Source organism: Physeter macrocephalus, chromosome 18 (genome assembly GCF_002837175.3).
Source record: "Physeter macrocephalus isolate SW-GA chromosome 18, ASM283717v5, whole genome shotgun sequence".
In the NCBI taxonomy this organism is placed as follows: Eukaryota; Metazoa; Chordata; class Mammalia; order Artiodactyla; family Physeteridae; genus Physeter; species Physeter macrocephalus.
This window is the reverse complement of record NC_041231.1, coordinates 68,205,999-68,226,231: the sequence shown is the minus strand read 5'-3', so window position 1 is coordinate 68,226,231 and position 20,233 is coordinate 68,205,999. Positions and strand designations below refer to the sequence as shown.

At 40.3% G+C, this 20,233-nt stretch overlaps 1 long non-coding RNA gene across 2 annotated transcripts in view; it reads left to right on the top strand.

Annotated features, from left to right (window-relative positions):
• LOC102992379 (uncharacterized) overlaps nt 1-20,233 on the top strand; it is a 43,902-nt gene that overhangs the window by 15,122 nt on the left and 8,547 nt on the right. For both annotated transcript variants that reach the window (XR_008615703.1, XR_008615702.1), the window contains exon 3: nt 14,905-14,974. This is a non-coding gene — a long non-coding RNA (uncharacterized lncRNA). The remainder of the gene's footprint in view (nt 1-14,904; nt 14,975-20,233) is intronic.

Here is a 20,233-nt window from a genome sequence, read left to right as displayed (position 1 = left end):
CAGTACGCGGGCCTCTCACTGTTGTGGCCTCTTCCGTTGCGGAGCGCAGGCTCCGGACGCGCAAGCTCAGCGGCCATGGCTCGCAGGCCCAGCCGCTCTGCGGCATGTGGGATCTTCCCGGACCGGGGCACGAACCTGTGTCCCCTGCATCGGCAGGCGGACTCTCAACCACTGTGCCACCAGGGAAGCCCTGTGTGTGTGTGCTTTTTAAAATACCCTTTGTTGTGGAAAATTTCAAAAGTAAATGTACTATGCATCATCCACTTGTAATAATGATCAATTCCTGTCAAATCTTATTTTATCTATAGCCCCACCTACTTTAGCAATCCCTGTGGTCAGATTACTTTGAAAAAAATCACAGACATTATATTATTTCATCTGTAACTATTTCAGCCTGAATCCTTAAGGGATAAGGACTTTTTTTGGGGGGAAACATAACTTCAATGCTATTCTCTTAAAAAATTAGTGAAAATTCCTTAATTATTTCTTCAATAAGTGGTGTTTGTATTTCCCTAATATTTCTGTAGAATATTAGAGGAGATGGAAATTTAAAAAATCTCTGAATTTGGAGGAGGAGCCCTGCAGAGCGGGACTAACAGAGCCCTGCAGAGTGGGAGGTGGCGTTGCTCTCAGTGGGTCACGTTGAGGCTGGCTGGGGTAATGTCGGGAACTCTGCAAACCAGGCTCAACTGCTGCTACTGGCACAGACTCCACTGCTGGGGAAAGGAAGGCTTGAGGGCTGGTAATGGTTCCCTTTTTGATTTTCCAGTTCTTTGCAACCTGGCTAGCAGTTCCTTAATTGTGTTCAATACTCGCTGTTACCAATGGCTGTGTGTTTCCGCCTCCCAATGGACTCCAACTGAGAGGTCATCTCATCTCCCTTTGGCTTCTCCTCTCCACCACTGCGCTTATATTATCTAGAGTTTTAATTCTAGATTATTATAAATATGTATTTTTATTTTTAATTTTCCTTTTATTTGCTCATTTCTTAAAAATAAAAAATTGGGGTTTGTATTTCATCTATCTTTTTCTTTTTTTTTAAGTTTGTTGATTTTGAATATTTATTTATTTATTTTGGCTGTGCTGGGTCTTAGTTGTGGCATGCAGCATCCTTTGTTGCAATATGCGGGATCTTTAGTTGCGGCATGTGGACTCTTAGTTGAGGCATGCATGTGGGATCTAATTCCTTGACCAGGGATCGAACCCGGGCCCCCTGCATTGGGACTGCAGAGTCTTACCCACTGGACCACCAGGAAAGTCCCTCATCTATTTTTTTTCAGACCAATTTTATTTTTCTGGTAACTTTTTTTTTTTTTTTTCATTTTAACAGCTTGATCGAGGTATAATTGACATACAGGAAACTGCACATATTTAAAGTGTACATTTTGATAAGTCTTGGCACATGTATACACTCTTAAAAATCATTACTGTAATCATAATATCACTATAATGAACGTATTCATGTCCCCCAAAAGTTTTCTCCTGCTGTTTTGTAACCCTGCTCCCACCCCTCCCTGCCCTTCTTCCCCATCCCCAGGCAACCACTTACCTGCTTTTTGTCGCTGTGTATTAGTTTCATTTTCTAGAATTTAATATAAATCGATCAAACACTATGAACTCTTTTCTGTTTTTCTTGTTTAGCATAAGTATTTTGAGGTTCATTTATGTTACTGCATGTATCAATAGTTCATTCCTTTGTATTGCTCGGTACTATTACATTATATAAATGTATGGCAGTTTGTTTATCCATTCACTTGTTAATGGACATTTGGATTGTTTCCGGTTTTGGCTATTACCAGTAAATTTGCTGTGAACACTCATATAAGTCTTTGTATGGACATATATATACTTTCTTTTTCCTTGGGTAATTCATTGGAGTGGAATGGCTGGGTCAGATGGGAGGTGTATGTTGAACTTTTTTTTTTTCCACATCTTTATTGGAGTATAAATGCTTTACAATGTTGTGTTAGTTTCTGCTGTACAACAAAGTGAATCAGCCCAAAAGTTTTCTCCTGCTGTTTTGTAACCCTGCTCCCACCCCTCCCTGCCCTTCTTCCCCATCCCCAGGCAACCACTTACCTGCTTTTTGTCGCTGTGTATTAGTTTCATTTTCTAGAATTTAATATAAATCGATCAAACACTATGAACTCTTTTCTGTTTTTCTTGTTTAGCATAAGTATTTTGAGGTTCATTTATGTTACTGCATGTATCAATAGTTCATTCCTTTGTATTGCTCGGTACTATTACATTATATAAATGTATGGCAGTTTGTTTATCCATTCACTTGTTAATGGACATTTGGATTGTTTCCGGTTTTGGCTATTACCAGTAAATTTGCTGTGAACACTCATATAAGTCTTTGTATGGACATATATATACTTTCTTTTTCCTTGGGTAATTCATTGGAGTGGAATGGCTGGGTCAGATGGGAGGTGTATGTTGAACTTTTTTTTTTTCCACATCTTTATTGGAGTATAAATGCTTTACAATGTTGTGTTAGTTTCTGCTGTACAACAAAGTGAATCAGCTATACATATACATATATCCCCATATCCCCTCCCTCTTGAGCCTCCCTCGTACTCTCCCTATCCCATCCCTCTAGGTCGTTACAAAGCATCGAGTTGATCTCCTTGTGCTATGCGGCTGCTTCCCACTAGCCATCCACTTTACATTTGGTAATATATATATGTTAATGCTACTCTCATTTCATCCCAGCTTCCCCATCCCCCCCGTGCCCTCAAGTCCGTTCTCTACGTCTGCATCTTTATTCCTGCCGTGCCACTAAGTTCATCAGTGCCACTTTTAAAAATTCCTTATATATGTGTTAGCATACGGTATTTGCTTTTCTCTTTCTGACTTACTTCACTCTGTATGACAGATTCTAGGTTCATCAGCCTCACTACAAATAACTCAATTTTGTTCCTTTTTATGGCTGAGTAATATTTTATTGTATATGTGTGCCACATCTTCTTTATCCATTCATCTGTGGATGGACATTTAGGTTGCTTCCATGTCCTGGCTATTGTAAATAGTGCTGCAATGAACATTGTGGTACGTGTCCCTTTTTGAATTATGGTTTTCTCAGCGTATATGCCCAGTAGTGGGATTGCTGTGTCATATGGTAGTTCTATTTTCAGTTTTTTTTTAAGGAACCTCCATACTGTTCTCCATAGTGGCTGTATCAATTTACATTCCCACCAGCAGTGCAGGAGGGTTCTCTTTTCTCCACACCCTCTCCAGCATTTATTGTTTGTAGATTTTTTGATGATGGCCATTCTGACTGGTGTGAGGTGATACCCTGTGGTTTTGATTTGCATTTCTCTAATGATTAGTGATGTTGAGCATCTTTCCATGTATTTATTGGCCATCTGTATGACTTCTTTGGAGAAATGTCTATTTAGGTCTTCTGCCCATTTCTGGATTGGGTTGTTTGTTTTTGTGATATTGAGCTGCATGAGCTGCTTGTAAATTTTGGAGGTTAATCCTTTGTCAGTTGCTTCATTTGCAAATATTTTTTCCCATTCTGAGGGTTGTCTTTTTGTCTTGTTTATGGTTTCCTTTGCTGTTCAAAAGCTTTTCAGTTTCATTAGGTCCCATTTGTTTATTTTTGTTTTTGTTTCCCTTACTCTAGGAGGTGGGTCAAAAAGGATCTTGCTGTGATTTATGTCATAGAGTGTTTTGCCTATGTTTTCCTCTAAGAGTTTGATAGTGTCTGGCCTTACATTTAGGTCTTTAATCCATTTTGAGTATATTTTTGTGTATGGTGTTAGGGAGTGTTCTAATTTCACTCTTTTACATGTAGCTGTCCAGTTTTCCCAGCACCACTTATTGAAGAGGCTCTCTTTTCTCCACTGTATATTCTTGCCTCCTTTATCAAAGTTAAGGTGACCATATGTGCGTGGGTTTATCTCTGGGCTTTCTTTCCTGTTCCATTGATCTATATTTCTGTTTTTGTGCCAGTACTATACTGTCTTGATTACTGTAGCTTTGTAGTATAGTCTGAAGTCAGGGAGCCTGATTCCTCCAGTTCCATTTTTTCTTTCTTAAGATTGCTTTGGCTATTCAGGGTCTTTTGTGTTTAACTAATCAATGAATTTGGTAAGGTTGCAGGATACAAAATTAATGCACAGAAATCTTGCATTCCTATACACTAACAATGAAAGATCAGAAAGAGAAATTAAGGAAACAATCCCATTTACCATCACAGCAAAAAGAATAAAATACCTAGGAATAAACCTACCTAAGGAGGCAAAAGACCTGTACTCAGAAAACTATAAAACACTGATGAAGGAAATCAAAGATAACATAAACAGATGGAGAGATATGCCATGCTCCTGGATTGGAAGGTCAATATTGTGAAAATGACTATAATACCCAAAGCAAGCAATCTGCAAGTTCAGTGCCATCCCTATCAAATTACCAATGGTATTATTCTCAGAGTTAGAGCAAGAAATTTTATAATTTGTATATTGAATTTTTTAAGAAACTGCTGAACTACTTTTCAAAGTTGAACCAGCCAGCAGTACATGAGAGTTCCAGTTCCTCTATATCCTTGGCAACACTTGGTATGGTTGGTGTGTGGCGGTATTTCATTGTTGTTTTATTTTGCACTTCCCTAAGGACTAATTGTGTTGAGCATCTTTTCATGTGCTTATTTTCCATCTATATATCTTCTTTGGTAAAGTGTCTGCTCAAGATAGACCATATTTTGGGCTATAAGACAACTCTCAATGCATTTAAAAGGATTCACATCATACATAGTATGTTTCAGACCACAGGGGAGTTAAATTAGAAATCAGTAACAGAATGATATCTGGAAAATCTGCAAATATTTGGATCCAGTGTTGCTGTTAAGAAATCCATTTCTTGTAGGTTTATAGGAGATGTTCTTTTTCTCTGGAAGCTCTTAGAATTTTCATTATCTTTTATGTGCTTAAATTTCCCAGTATTATATCTGAGTTCTTAATCTTATTTGGCACTCAGTTCCTTCCATCTGAGTTCTTTCATCTTTCTTTAATTCAGGGTTATTTATTTTTTTAATTTTTAATTTTTTTTTTGCGGTACATGGGCCTCTCACTGTTGTGGCCTCTCCCGTTGTGGAGCACAGGCTCCGGACACGCAGGCTCAGTGGCCATGGCTCACGGGCCTAGCCGCTCCGCGGCATGTGGGATCTTCCCAGACCGGGGCACGAACCCATGTCCCCTGCGTCGGCAGGCGGACTCTCAACCACTGTGCCACCAGGGAAGCCCCCAGGGTTATTTATTTTTATCATTTCCTTAAATATTTTTTCTCTTCTCTTTAATTATCTCTCCTTTGGATTCCTATTTTCAGTATGTCAGCATGTCTGCTTTTTATCTTCCATGCTGCTTAACATTTTTTTTTTAAAATTTATTTTTGGCTGCCTTGGGTCTTTGTTGCTGAGCGGGGGCTACTCTTCATTGTGGTGCTTGGGCTTCTCATTGTGGTGGCTTGTCTTGTTGCTGAGCACAGGCTCTAGGCACATGGGCTTCAGTAGTTGTAGCACACGGGCTCAGCAGTTGTGACATGTGGGCCCTAGAGCGTGCGGGCTTCTGTAGTTGCAGCGTGTGGGCTCAGTAGTTGTGGCTCGCGGGCTCTAGAGCGCAGGCTCAGTAGTTGTGGCGCATGGGTTTTGTTGCTATGCAGCATGTGGGGTCTTCCCGGACCAGGGATAGAACCTGTGTCCCCTGCATTGGCAGATGGATTCTTAACCACTGCACCACCAGGGAAGTCCCTGCTTAACTTTTTATTTCTATATTTATTTCTTTATCCTATTTTTTTTCTGCCTCCCAGGAAATTTCCTCAATCTGCTCTTTCAGTTTTGCAGTTTATTCTTTAGCTATATTCAGCTTGCTATTTATCCCATCTACTATTCTTTCTTTGAGTGTTTTTTTTAATAGTTAATCTTTCAATTTGGCTATCTTTTTGAATTTTTCCTGTTTCATATTACCAGTACATTTTGACAACATTGGTTGTGCTTATTTTAAATTCTTAATCTGCTTATTCCAGTATTTCTGCTTGATATGATCTATGTTGTGCAGTTTGTGGTTTTCCTTCTCTAGGCGTTCTAACCTCAGGTATTTAGGTTGTGAGCCGATATTTCCCTAGAGTTATCAAGTACCAGGATGAGACACCAAGGCTCAGGCCCTGGTTTATGGCTTTCTTGTGATTTTAAGAAGAGGTTAGAAGATGAGCCCCAGGGAGAGAGTCCTAGACACCAGAACTGTAGTCCACCATCCATCTGTGGCCATTCCCCCCACCCCCAACTAGGCAATTCCTCAGGTAAGGGTTCTCCTCTAAAGTTTTAAAGGGAGAAGACAGTTCTCTCAGATGTGACCTACTATCCCTTATGTGGGCTGGCAAGGAGGCTGGGAGGAGTGGGTCTCAGGGCAGCTGGTCAGCGTTCCCACCTTTATGTGGGCTCCTGTTGCTGCCTTCTGACTCCCAGTGGTAATTGGGTGGGCAGTGGTCCAAAAGATATCTGAGAGAGGCAGAGCAGAAACTAACAGCACTCTCTCACCTGTTACTCTGCCTCTGCTTGCCTCTCCACCAACAGCTGACAATGGTCTGTAGTCTCTCCAGGATTTCTTACAGTTTTGAAGATTACCACGTTCCTCTCTCTTCTGTAGTCTCCCCAGAGCTGATTCCCCGTGGCCTGTCTCTGCTAAACATCTTATCTGTACTGCATGGGGTGGCAGTGGGGAATAGGTTACTGAGAGCTTTTGAGTTTTGCTGTAAGAAAATTAATCTTGCAGCAGAGTGCAATAAAAAGAGGAAGGAAACAGTTTTGAGTCTAGGTAAGCAGTAACAAAGATCTGAATTGATAATTTGTATGTTGAAGTGAGAAGATATTTTTTTTTCTGTATAAATAATTTACTTGTTAGTTGAACCCAAACTTGAAGAAGCTATTGGGGTTTTTGTTGTTGTTGTTGTTTTTATATTTATTTATTTATTTTGGCTGTGCTGGGTCTTAGTTGTGGCATGTGGGATCTTTAGTTGCGTCATGTGGACATCTTAGTTGTGGCATGAGGACTCTTAGTTGTGGCATGAGGACTCTTAGTTGTGGCATGCACGTGGGACCTAGTTTCCGGACCAGGGATCAAAACTGGGCCCCCTGCATTGGGAGTGTGGAGTCTTACCCGCTGGACCAACAGGAAAGTCCTGCTATTGTTTTATTTTGCCTTTTTTTTTTTTTTTTCTAAGTATGTTTGTTCTTAGCTAGATGTTTTTTTTTTTTGGAGTGAATTGCAAACTAAGCACTGGGAGAAATTCAAGATGTTAAAGTGAAAAAGGAAGCTAAATGAGGCCAGATTGGATAGCAAATTGCTATTATTTAAAACTTATGGACCACCCAGACTATGGCAAGTTCTATTTAAGAAAATACAGAAACATGATTCCTTTCACTTAACAACTAACAGTTTCAGGAAATATATACCACATCTTCTGCTTGTGTTTTACTCCAGATACTTCCAATATTTAAGCTTGTTTAATCTGAGGAATTTCCTCTTCATTTCTTTCCCTTAATTTTTTTTTGAGAGTGGTTCCCTTTCTCTTTTCATAAAAATAGAGACTATGAACAAATGTTATTGTGTATGTTCATATTATTGGGCTGAAATTTGGTAACTAGAACACTATCTTTATCCTTCATAGGCAGGCTAGATGGACCTTTTGTTACCCCCTTGCAACTATTCAGTGTGTTTGCCCCTCCACTCAACAGTAACTGGCTAGTCTCTATTTTTATTTTAGACTAAAATCAAAGAAATCAGTTTGAAGTGTAGCATGCAAGATTTATGTTAACTATAAACATGTGAAAAGTGTTCAATCTTAAGTAAGACAGAAAAGTTTTCTTTTCTTTTCTTCTTTTTTTTTTTTTGCCTATCAAACTGCCAAAAATTACATGTGAAAAGATTTTGGCAGTAAGAATTCTCATAGAATGCTGATGGGAACATAACTTCTGCTCACCATGAAGGGTACTTGTAGATACAGCTATAGCTGCCTCTGTGTAGCAGGTGGACACCACCTCCACCACATCCCATATTCAGTGGTTCTCAAAATTTAGCGTGCCTCAGAATCACTCAGAGAGCTTGTTAAGACTTGGATTGCTGGGCCCCACCCCCAGATTTCTGATTCAGTGAGTCTGGGGTGATGCCTGAGAATTTGCATTCCTAACAAATTCCCAGGTTACAGTGACACTGGTAGTCCAATACCAACTTTAAGGACCACCGCCACATGTCAATGGTCCTCGACCCTGGCTATACCTGGGGATCTTAAAAAGAATCCTGTTGCCAGAAACTGCCAGTGTTCATGTCTACTTCCAGTGATTCTAGTTTAATGGTTGAGAGGGGGCCTGGATATCTATATTTTATTAAAGCTCTTCAGAAGATTCTAGGTGGCACTTTGGGTTGAGAACCACTGCCATATTCTCATTCTCTACCCATCATCCAGAGGAACTCTTAGAGATGCTGTTTCACTTCCAGTCAAGCCTTCAACATTAAGGTATTATCAAGATATTTTTATTTAAATTGGAATGCCCTTTGGTCTTGGTCACCACCAAAATTAAGTCTTTAAGTATTTTTCTCCCTACTCTTAATAGTTCCCCATGATTTCTCTCCTCTGATCCATTCTCTCTTCCCTCTTCTCCCCACTTTCTTATCCCGTTCTCATCTTCCAGTTGCTTCCTCTAGAATTCTTCACTAACTGGTTATTAATAATCTCTCCTCTTTCAGCCTCTCTACCATTTTTTCCCTTTGTCTCCTTCCCTTATCTGTAGCTTGGCTTGTTTCTGAAGATAGCACTTTTCTTGCAGCCCTTTCAAATGCAGGCTGTGTTTATAAAAGGAGGTTCTCTTTGGTGCTTTCTGCACAGAGGACTGAGATGGGTAAGATAGGCCCCTAGACCCCCTAATGTCTCTCCTATACCTCAAGTTTTACCCTTAACATTTTAATCCTTAGGCTGGGCGTGGGTAATACTGTTACATATGTTTCCTCAGATATTCACGTTTTACTGTGAAAAAGTTTCAGATACCTTCAGAATAGGTTATGTGCCGTATGCAAGGAGCCAGCTTCCTATCAAAGCATGATTGACGGCATGATTCTGTAAAAGGTATCAAGAATCTTAAAAATATTTCTGCCCTTTGACACTTTGACGGGTGGAGGAAACACAGGATAGAGAGGCAGAGGCCCAGGCCAATCCCTTCCGTCTATTTCTCTCCTTTAATAAGAGATGTGTAGAAAGGGAAATGTCTTCCCATTCTTTTCATTAGGCCCAGAACAACGCCTAGTGACCCTGAAATTCAGTTCTCCCCAGAGCTGTAGTTCTCATTGGGAGCAAGTCTAGGTATGCTGGGAGAAGAGATGTGGACATATTTATTCACAAACACACTTTGGACTTATTTTTTTTTTTAAGTATCTCTGTGTCACTGGTGCGTAGTGTTTTGCTTCCACACTTTTAATGCATGCACAAGATCTGGGTACAGTTTGGCTGGCATTTCTGGGAAATGAGAGTAGTATGAAGGGTGTGTTTAAGCCACAGCTGATAATTCTCTGATAGAGACAGACCTATTCTGGCCCAATGTACAGAAACTGGGTGCATAGAACGATAGGAGACACAGTGGGATGGTGGAAAGAGCAAAAGACTAGAAAACTCAGAGTAAGAAGTTTTTGGCTTACTGGCTTGTGATTTTGGGCAATTTACTTAGTTTGTGTGAGCCTCAGTTTCCTTCCCTGTAAAATGGCGTTTAGAGTGTCTTTTATTTTCCTCACAGGTTCTTTGTGAGGATGAAATAATTTAATGTGTGTGAAAGTACGTTGACAGTAGTAACGTGCCATAGAACAAAGGCAAGGCATTCTTGTAGGATGGGGTGTGGTGCTCTCCTGGGCTTCAAGGGGAATATTTGAGTTAAATTGACTTGTGAAATCTGTGAGGTTGACATGTTAGTAATGATAAATTGTAAGTTTAAAAATGGTTAAGAGAAACTGTAGCTTTTGGAATTATAAAATGATGGAATGGAGATGAATAAAAATAGCATACATTTACTGGATTAAAAAGAACCTCAGATTTTGAAAATATGCTACCTAGTTAAATAACATCAAATAAACAAATAATTATCCAAATAAAAACACTCAGCCCTTTCCTAAGCCCTTTTTCTTTTAGAATAAAGATTCCCTGATTCTTAAAATATTACCTAGATTCTAGTTAGATATGGGAATGGTTTAGTTATTCTACCCTACTTACCAAGAACAATCTTTTATATTTCACTTGAAAAAAAAAAAAAAAGACCAGCAAGTTTCAACATGGTGCATGTGACAATGTTAATTTTCTGGAATATCTCAATTTCTAGAAATCTCATTGGTCATAAGGCCCTCACAAACTATCATGTTTATGGTCCCTTTAACCCTTGAAACCAAAAATCCTCAATGAAAGCCTCCTTTTGGGGGTGAGGGATATGAATATTCCTCCTAAGGAACATACCTCCTTGGTTTTGACTTCTGCCAGGCCTTTACTTCCTCACATCCGGGGTTTCATAATCCCCATTACTTTTTTTCTGCACAGCAATTCTCAAATTCGGCCTTCTTTCATCATCTCTAAAGTCATCTTCTTAACTCGTGCCCGTTTATCTTCTGCCTGGATACTTCCTGAACATTCCATATCGCCAGCAGTATGAGGTTCTATGCTCACACTTTGGCCTCACTTCAAAGTGGTGCTAAATTATTTACTCATTCTTCACTGATTTCTACTCAGTTGTCTTTTCTTTAAGCTAAATCCACGTTTTGCCTGTACGTCTCCAGACCAAACACAGTGTTTTGCTCATTTTAGGTTTTCAGTACATGTTTGTTAAATCCAGTTGAATAATTTTCTTTATCAAGCTTGCAGCATAAACTGGACCCTCTATGAGCAAACATAAATGTCCATGCCCCTGTTGATATAAAACATGAGTTTAGAGTTTTCAATGTGAATCTTGGAAAACAAACCGCCTTGGTGAGACGGAAGAGCAGTGACGTGGGTGGGGAGAGTGTGACCACGTCCTTCACCCCAGGACTCAAGAGAAAACTTTCGGTCTCTTGTTTTGGTAGTTGGAAGGATTGTCCAGGATCCCAGCAGAGAAGATGGAGTTTTGCGTGTTTAGAGGTGACAACTGGTGCTATGGAAGTGGAGGAATTTGGTCAAAGAAGGATATAGTTTGAGAGAGAAAGGAGTCATTGTTGAAAAGGAAAGTAGTGGTTAGCAAGCTTGGAGGAAGGAGAGTGGGGAGTGAACTGTCAGAGAATTCACATAGATTTTATAAGAATGGAAGGTTCATGAGGACAGGGGTGTCTTTGTATTGTGCACTGTTGTATCTATTCTAGCACCCAGAACAGCACGAATAGGGAGAATGCAAGTCGGCCCTGTCCATGCGCCAGAAATATCCAGTGGTTTCTACTGGATCCTCTGTGGATGGGTGGTTCTGCATTAAAGACCTACGAGCACTGTTGTTCTGAAAGCATTTTACGTCTGGGATGCAAATGGGAAAAGGCTCGGCAGAGCCCTGTGATGGAGGCAGGCATCGTGACACATTATTTGGCCTCCCTCTTCTGTTGCATGCCTTATGAATGCCCAAAGTCTTCACCGACGTCCAGCTTCCACCCAGAGACCACATCCTCACTGCCTTCTGTAGGACATCCCTCCCTGTCCCATTAGGAGGCTGTGATTGCTGTTTCTTCTTCTGCTGTCTTCACTCCAGTCCACGAAGAGATGAGGAGAGGAGGGGAGGGGCTGAGGTCAGCAGTTAGGTACAGCCTGGGAGTTGTGGGTGTGAGCTGGAAGGCTGTGCTTCTCTGGAGACTGCTACTGGATGCTCCCTTACTGGGCTGGGAAAAGCTGAGCAGGATTAGAGGCAAAGAAATGATGTGACCCCAGTGTCTATGGGAAGGAGGTAAAGGAAGCCATAAGATTAAGATGGGGCTCACTTTTTCTTAGCATCAAAAGGAAATCTGGGGATGCAGGAACCTGGAAGGGAGTGTGATACAGAGAGGATGGAGAGACATGTCTGAACACAGTAAAATAAACTGCCAGTGTGGTCTGAATCCTTTATAAGTTCACGGAGAATTCTCCTTCTCTTCCCTCTCAAGTTTCCTCCACAGCATAGAGTCAAAACAAGAGACCAGGAAGAAGAGGCAGAACACAGCCCATCTCTAAAAGCCACTCCCTGTGGGCTTGAGTTTCCTTGGTTCACTGATTTCTCCTAAGGCCCATTATGATTGTGACCAGAGAAGAATGATTTTATGGCTCATTGACAAGTGCATGAACCTACCTCATCCCACACGTTTTGGGGGAGTACATTTTCTTTCTCTTTGGAAGGGGTCCACTTTCAATGTTTTTTCTTGGGAATTGTTTCTTGTGATAAAATGCAATAGCCAAAGGTCCCCAGAAACAAATCAGTATTTCAACAAAGGTTTATTTTACTCTCTTCCTTGTCTCCTCCTTCCTGGGAGATTGTATTAAACCACTGATACATGAGGAATAAGGATCATTTACAAGCATATTGTTACTCAGTGCCTCACAGGTGACACAAAGGAAGAATTGCCATCATGAAAGAAGATTCTGGCTGGGGCCAGAACCTGACTAACCCTACCTGGAATGCCTTCTGTAAAGCTCAGGTTTCTGCCTTCCCCAAGTTCTCTTTCCTTTAGCTCTTTCAGTGAAGGGCTGTCAAGTATCAGCGTATAATGAATGTGCCTTGCAAGTAAATATCTTTCTAACATGTAGAACCTTGAAAGAAAATGCACCAGCTGTTTTTTTTCTTTAGTTCTTTTTTCTGTTATATTTATAAGCAACACAGAAAAAAGAGTCCAGATCTAGAAACCAATAAAATTAAACTGAAAAGAATGCCTCAGTATATTATTGTATATTCTAATTTTATGTGATTTTTCCCTTTTTATTCTTAGAAAGTCATTAAATTCAAGATCCATGAGAGTGAGTGGTCCTTATTATGCTTTTTTTTCTTGCTGTTTTAATGTTAGTACATTTAGGAAACAAGCCATTCATTCATTCAAATGAAGTTACCATATTGTTGGGGATACAGAAAAGAGGCAGATAATGGGTCTGGTCTTTTAGGAGCTCAAAGCCCCAGAATACCCTTCCTTCCCTGTGCTTTAGCACCACCTCTAAAGGAAAGAAGCAGCAAAATACTTCTCCTTTGAATATATGGCATGTATATGACTCATTATATTTATGATTCCTTTAAATGAATTAAGAGGAAGTTCCTAGAGTATTTATACTCTTACAGTGTAACATTTCTTAAGACTGCCCATCAATTCTATTGACATTTTTACCTGAGGATTTAGATAACTGGTAGAGATCTTTTTTAAAAAAAACACTTTATTGAGGTATGATCGACATACAAAAAGCTGGAGATATTTAGTATATACAACTTGATGTGTTTGGGAATTGGTAGAGATTGTTATTGTTTTTTTTTTTTATCTCTAGTACTGATCTGAAATTGAAATTGTTTAGGGGTAAGATTTACAGTGAATAGAGGAATAAAAGAACAGCTGATTGTCCCAGCTTTTACTCTGGCTCTGCCTAATACACTGCAAGTCAATGTTTACTTAATGAGTGGTATTTATTGCCTTTCAATTCAACAACAAGCTATGTTTTTAATATGAAAATTACCATGATGAGTTATACCCACTGTCTGTTCATCACTCAGCTACCCATTCCCTCTGTGCGATGGCTCTAAGGCAGCGGTCCCCAACCTTTTTGGCACCAGGGACCATTTTCGTGGAAGACAGTTTTTCTACGGACTGATTGCGGGGAGCGGTGGGGGGGCGGTGGTTCAGGCGGTAATGTGAGCGATGGGGAGCGGCAGATGAAGCTTTGCTCGCTCGCTGCTCACCTCCTGCTGTGGGGCCTGGTTGGTAATAGGGTCCATGGCCCGTGGGTTGGGGACCCCTGCTCTAAGGGCTGCGTTCCAGGATGTGGTAGTTACTGTCCTTGGATATAAGCCGAGTGGATATAAGCAGCAGTTGTGTCTGTGCTGTCTTTGTCACCTGCTACTCCTCAACCCACTGGCATCTGGTTCCTGCTCTCCCATTACAACGAAGTGCTTCTTATCAAGGTCACAGCTCTGTATTGCTAAATCCAGTGGACACTTTTCAACTTGTTTTCCCCTCTTAGCAGAATGTGACACTGATGACCAAATTCTTCTTGAAGTATGTTCTTCTTGTAGCTTCTGTCACACCGCCATCTTCTGGTTTTCTTCCTGCTTCTCTGAATACCCCGAAGGCTCCTTTGAGGGCTCTTTTTTATCTCTCCATCTTTTAAATATGGGTGTTCCTTCAGGGTATGTCCTGGGTCACCTTCTATTCTTATTCTATACACTTTTCCTGGGCAATTTCATCCCTTACGTAGGTTCTTATCTTCTATATGACTCTCTTCCACATTAACGTCTCCAGTTGAAATCTCTTTCCTGAACATCACAAATCAAGCCATCGACTGAGCAGCTTCTCTCTGATGGCTCCGTCTCAACCTGTCCCAGACTGAAAGCTGAATCCTTGTCCCCTTCCCCTGGCCTCATACTGCTTTTCTGCCCCCCGCCCGCCCCCCCAATCCATCACCTCCTTCTATGGTCCAAACTGCAGTGAATGACACTACCACCCATCTGGTTACCCAGGAGAGGAACCCAGGAACTACCCTTGACTGCTCCCTGGCCTCTACTGCAGCCCTAAATTAATTAACAAATCCTGCCCATTCCTCCCTCTCAATAGCTCTGGAGTAAATTCAGTTCTTTTTAGCTTTTTCTCTCTCCAGTTCAGAGAATGCATGTTCCCAAGTCATCTGCCTCTATGCCAGCCAAGGCCTGAAATGCCAAACGCTTGACTCCATTGTCCTTTTCATTTTGCCGGATAGTGCCTGCCCCGAAGCTGCAAAGAAAAATGCCCTGGATGACTAATCTGAAAAGACCAGAGGGCATGGAAATGTGAGTATGTGTGAAACCTTATTTATTTAAAAATATGATCCAGCTGCATCTGTAGTAATTTCTAGAGCTTAATGATTTCTCCATTTATTTTCTAGAGTTCCATATCTACTTCATAGCCAATAGTAATCATCATCTACTTAATCTACTAATATGTAGTAGTATACTGTAGGATAGCTATAGTTAATAGCATAGATTGCTTTTTTCTCTTCATAATTTTACTTTTGAATTTTGCCTGTGTTGAAACTCAAAATGTTTGTTTCCTAATTTTTCACACATTCTTGAAAGCTATTTTTTCCAGTCTGCTGGAATTTTTCATCCCCGTATTTGCTTGGCATTTTTTACCCCTAAGCTGTCTAGTGTACACTGCAGAATTATGATTCAGTAAAATAAAGATCAACCTTTCAATTGTTTGCTGACTCCTCATGGCCACAGTTTTTTTTTTTTACCTCTGAAAAGTGCTTATTTATTTTTACTATTTCTTTTTTTTTTTCGCTCAAAAAGATAATTAAAATCAAGAGGACCACTTTTGAAAATATCCATGTTTAGATATCACTAATATTTTGGACTGAGAAAAATGGTAGGTTATGGAAATATTAATATCTTGAAGATTCTTCTTATTTTCATAAATTTTAAAACATGAATTGGGTATCATGTGTTGATAGGCCCATAGAAGATGGTGGTGCAATTTGACAGCGGATGAAGGCTAGAATTAAGAAGTATGGACTGTCTGGATATGTGTTTGTAGTTGATGGGTATATGGGACGCCTCTTGTTCCCCATCTGGCATTGGCAACCAGAGGTGTAGGTGTGACCCGGCAGTGCCTGGCCTCAGCTGTCCTGTGTATCTTTGGCTCACCTGTTACCTCTCTGTTCTTGTTGTGTGGGAGGTCTCCAGGAACTCACAAAGACAGGGTGACAGATGCACAACTGAAGTACAAGAGAATGACGCTCCATGGGGCTGTCTTTGACCACGGAGGGATGGGAGCCAGAGTATGATGTGAATAAATGTACTTTACTTGACTTCTTTCATTCTGTCAAGTATAGGGAAAAGTATTTACATAATAATAAATATCCTTCAGTGTAGTGAGGATTAAATAAGATAAAGTATGTACAGGTCTGTCAAATAGTAGATGCTGAATAAATGTTAACTTTCCTCTCTGTTCCTACCTGTATAAAATAGTGATAATGAGTGTTATCATTTTGGTTAGGTTTTTTTTCCTATTAGTCTTTAAAAATAATTTAAAGAAAATAATCTTTATTTTATTTTTTAAAAGATTTATTTATTATTTATTTATTTATTTTTGGCTGCGTCGGGTCTTTGTTGGAGCACACAGGATCTTCGTTGAGGCATGCGGGATCTTTCGTTGAGGCGTGCAGGCTCTTTGTTGTGGTGCTTGGGCTTCTCTCTAGTTGTGGCGTGCGGGTTTTCTCTTCTCTAGTTGTGGCACGTGGGTTCCAGAGCACGTGGGCTCTGTAGTTTGCGGCACACAGGCTCTAGCTGAGGCGTGTGGGCTTAGTTGCCCTGCAGCATGTGGGATCTTAGTTCCCTGACCAGGGATCAAACCCATGTCCCCTGCACTGTAAGGTGGATTCTTTACCAGTGGACCACCAGGGAAGTCCCAAGAAAATAACTTAAAAAAAAAAAAATTAGTACTTATTTATTTATTTATTTGACTGCCCCAGGTCTTAGTTGTGGCATACGGGATCTTTGTTGCTGCGTGCAGGATATTTAGTTGAGGCATGCGGGCTCTTAGTTACGGCCTGCAGGATCTAGTTCCCTTGACCAGGGATCGAACCCGGGCCCCCTGCATTGGGAGCATGGAGTCTTAACCACTGGACCACCAGGAAAGTCCCAGAAAATAATCTTTTAAACTTAAAACTCTTGGAAAATTGGAATTCATACTAACCGAAGACCAATAACTATAGCCAAGAAGTATAGCTGAGATAATATCCTATGTGTAGTCAGAAAAACCTAGATTCTAGTTCTGGTCCCAGCTATGACTATCTGCATCATTTTGGACAATTTGTGACGACTCACACAACATTGGATGAGGAAATAGGCTTGTCCCAACTCCTAGCAACTGTTGGCAGGAGGACAGGAAGCAAGCGGGGGAAAAATGTTTTAAAAGTAACACAGTCAACGGGGAATTTATTTCTGGCTTTCACTCCAAGTAGGAAGTGATTCTAATAACCAAAATAGGTTTGAAACCCCACACCCACTTAGTCCTGGCTGCAAAATGATGCTCTGCAGAGAGTACGACGTGCCTCCAGATGCCACAGATGCAGGGCCAGAGCTCAGTGATTCACAGCCAGGGATGGACAAAGCCTTCCCTCATGACCAGCTGACACAAACTCAGACTTCAAAGAATTTCTGTGGACAAGCGAAGAAGCAAAGCTAACTCTCCGAAATCACTTCTAAAGATCCCAAAGCAAGAAACAGATTTCTCAATGACTGAGTGGCATAAGCATTTTGTGTGTCATATGGAGAAACCAGACTGAACCCTAACTAGTTTCTTCACTAAGAATTTTTGGAAAGAGGAGCTAAAGAGGGTATCGAAACATGCTCTGTGTCTTTTAGAATCTGTTGTGCATGTTTATGGAGAGTGAACTGTGTATAAGTCTCATGACTGGGTGTCATTTCCATCATCCTCACCAATTGTTTTATTTCTTTAAAAATTCTGAGTTGTATTATTTTAGGTGTTGTTTTCGTTTTTTTGGTCTTTTTAAAATTGTGATCAAAAACATATAACATTCAATGTTCCATCTTAACCATTTTTGAGTGTACAGCTCGAAAGTGTTAAGTATATTCACATTGTTGTGCAACAGCTCTCTAGAACTTTTTCATCTTGCAACACTGAAATTCTATACCCACGAACCACTAATTCCTCCCTCCCAGCCCTTGGCAACCACCTTTCTGCTTTCTGTTTCTGTGATTTTTGACTCCTTTAGATACCTCATGTGAGTGGAAACATACAGTATTTGTCCTTTCATGACTGGCTTATTTCGCCTAGCATAATGTCCTCAAGGTTCATCCATGTTTTAGCATGTGACAGGATTTCATTCTTTTTTAAGGCTGCATCATCTTCCATTGTATGTTTATACCATATTTTCATTATCCAGTCAGCTGTTGATGGACATTTGGGTTGCTTCCACCTCTTGGCCATTGTGAATAGTGCTGCCATGAACATGGGTGTGCAGATATCTCTTCAAGATTCTGCTTTGTATTCTTTTGGATATATATTCAGAAGTAGAATTCCTGGATCATATGGTAGTTCTATTTTTAATTTTTTAAGGATCCTCATACTGTTTTTTATAATGGCTACACCATTTTACATTCCCATCAACAGTGCACAAGGGTTCCAATTTCTCTGCATCCTCATCAGCACATTATTTTCTGTTCTTTTTACAGTGGCCATCCTAGTGGGTATGAGGTGATAATCTTGTGGTTTTGATCTTGAGTTGTCTTATGATTAATGATGTTGAGCATCTTTTCATGTTGACCATTCTTATATTTTCTTTGGAAAATTGTCTGTTCAAGTCCTTCCCCATTTTTTACTTAGGGTATTTGTTTTTTCTTGTTGTTGTTTCTTACATTTTCCGGATATCAACTTATATATGTCAGATATATGATTTGCAAGTATTTTCTCCCATTCAGTAGTTGCCTCTTCATTCTGTTGATTGTTTCCTTTGATGCACAGAGTTTTTAAGTTTGATATCATAACATTTGTCTACTTTTGCTTTTGCTGCCTATGCTTTTGGTGTCATGGCCAAGAAATCATTGCCAATTCCAAGGTCCTGAAGCTTTCTGCCTATATTTTCTTCTATGAGTTTTATAGTTTTAGGTCTTACGTTTAGGTCTTTAATCCATTATTTTTTCACATCTTTATTGGAATATAAATGCTTTGCAATATTGTGTTAGTTTCTGCTGTACAACAAAGTGAATCAGCTATATGTATACATATATCCCCATATCCCCTCCCCCTTGAGCCTCCCTCCCACCCTCCCTATCCCATCTCTCTAGGTCATCACAAAGCACCGAGCTGATCTCCCTGTGCTCTGCAGCAGCTTCCCACTATCCATCCATTTTACATTTGGTAGTGTATATATGTCAGTGCTACTCTCTAATTTCATCCCAGCTTCCCCTTCCCCCGCCATGACCTCAAGTCCGTTCTCTACATCTATGTCTTTATTCCTGCCCTGCCACTAGGTTCATCAGTACCGCTTTTTAAAATTCCACATATATGCGTTAGCATACTGTATTTGTTTTTTCTTTCTGACTTACTTCACTCTGTAAGACAGATTCTGGGTCCATCCACCTCACTACAAATAACTCAATTTCGTTCCTTTTTATGGCTGAGTATGTAAAGAGTGCTGCAATGAATATTGTGGTACATGTCTCTTTTTGAATTATGGTTTTCTCAGGGTATATGCCCAGTAGTGGGATTGCTGTGTCATATGGTAGTTCTATTTTTAGTTTTTTAAGGAATCTCCATACTGTTCTCCATAGTGGTTATATCAATGTACATTCCCACCAACAGTGCAGGAGGGTTCCCTTTTCTCCACACCCTCTCCAGCATTTATTGTTTGTAGATTTTTTGATGATGGCCATTCTGATGATGAGGTGATACCTCATCGTGGTTTTGATTTGCATTTCTCTAATGACTAGTGATGTTGGGCATCTTTTCATGCATTTGTTCTTGTTTATGGTTTCCTTTGCTGTGCAAAAGCTTTTAAGTTTCATTAGGTCCCATTTGTTTATTTTATTTTTTTCAGGAGAAAAGTTTTTTATTTTTTTTGACATCTTTATTGGAGTATAATTGCTTTACAACAGTGTGTTAGTTTCTGCTTTATAACAAAGTGAATCAGCTATACATAGACATATATCCCATATCTCTTCCCTCTTGCATCTCCCTCCCTCCCTCCCACCCTCTCTATCCCACCTCTTTAGGTGGTCACAAAGCACCGAGCTGATGTCCCTGTGCTATACGGCTGCTTTCCACTAGCTATCGGTTTTACATTTGGTAGTGTATATATGTCCATGCCACTCTCTCACTTTGTCCCAGCTTACCCTTCCCCCTCCCCATGTCCTTAAGTCCATTCTCTAGTAGGTCTGCATCTTTATTCCCGTCCTGCCCCTAGGTTCTTCATGACCATTTTTTTTTTTTAGATTCCATATATATGTGTTAGCATATGGTATTTGTTTTTCTCTTTCTGACTTCACTCTGTATGATAGACTCTAGGTCCATCCACCTCACTACAA